The following is a 1,125-nucleotide window of genomic DNA, read 5'->3' on the forward strand; positions in this document are numbered from 1 at the left end:
AGAAGGCAAGCTTCCTTAGAGCTCAAGAACAAGCTGCTGAGAGTTAAACCAAACCAAAATTTTCTATCAAGATTTTTCAGATAAGACAATAATAAATTTATTGAACAAGCAAAAAAATAAATAAATAAGAGGCCTTGCAGCTTCTGCCTTGGTCTCATGGAAAACTTATCCTTGGAGCCTTCAGCATCATATTAAAATCGGAGTCATGTCAATATATGACAAAACCAACACAATATAGTAAAGTAATTAGCCTCCAATTAAAAGAAATAAATTTATATTTAAAAATCTGAATACCTTAAAGCTACCTTGTTGATCATACACAGAGAGGCTCTGAGATTTTATGTAGAATGATTCAGCCATTTGAGTTATCTCAGCTGAAGCTCTGGATGCAGCATGAAACTGGAATTGAGCTGTCCACCCTGGGCCCTGCTTAAATTACAGATTCAAGAGGAAAATAAATAATTGTTGTTTTAAGCCATTAAGTTTGTTACACAGCAGTGGATCATAGAAACACTCCTCTCTTTTCTCCTTCACTTGTAAAGTGTTTCCTTAGGTGAGTACAGAGTGAGCAAGCATGGGTCAGGTCAACTCGAGAAAAGGGACTTTTCCAGCCACCGTTGCTGGAGTAACTGGTTTATCCACGCTGTGAAGATATACGTCTTCAGTGCTGTCTTCTGAGAGGTAAATAACTCTATCATTTCTGTGGTCAAGACACTCAGGGGACCCAGATCATATCTGCAGCTTGTATCCAGGTGCAAACCCACAACTCAACTTCTTAATGCATATGCACATCCATCTATTTCACTGAACATGAAGGATAAGTTTCTATAGAAAAGCTATAACAAGAGTATAAGTAGCAGGAGGATTACAGGCAGAAGGAATGACCAATTTCTTTCTGGACTCTATAGACTTAGGACTGCCAGCACATGTGCCCCTTTAGGACCTGCTCCCCACTCGTGTTTGCAAAATAGAACTCATCCTATGACTGAAGCAATTAGACCAGGGGTGTGCACATGACTGATGAGTAACCATTCCATTATTGTGCATGGGTGTGAGCATGCTAAATCAGTCTGACTCTTTGTGACCCTACAGACTGTAGCCTGCTAGGCTCCTCTGTCCATGGGA

At 40.0% G+C, this 1,125-nt stretch overlaps 1 pseudogene; it reads left to right on the plus strand.

Annotated features, from left to right (window-relative positions):
- The window catches only part of LOC105003917, a 1,256-nt pseudogene extending 1,209 nt beyond the window's left edge, over positions 1-47 (plus strand).
- Positions 48-1,125: the final 1,078 nt, after the last annotated feature.

The sequence above is a fragment of the Bison bison genome, unplaced genomic scaffold (assembly GCF_000754665.1).
Source record: "Bison bison bison isolate TAMUID 2011002044 unplaced genomic scaffold, Bison_UMD1.0 scf7180017857779, whole genome shotgun sequence".
Lineage (NCBI taxonomy): Eukaryota > Metazoa > Chordata > Mammalia > Artiodactyla > Bovidae > Bison > Bison bison.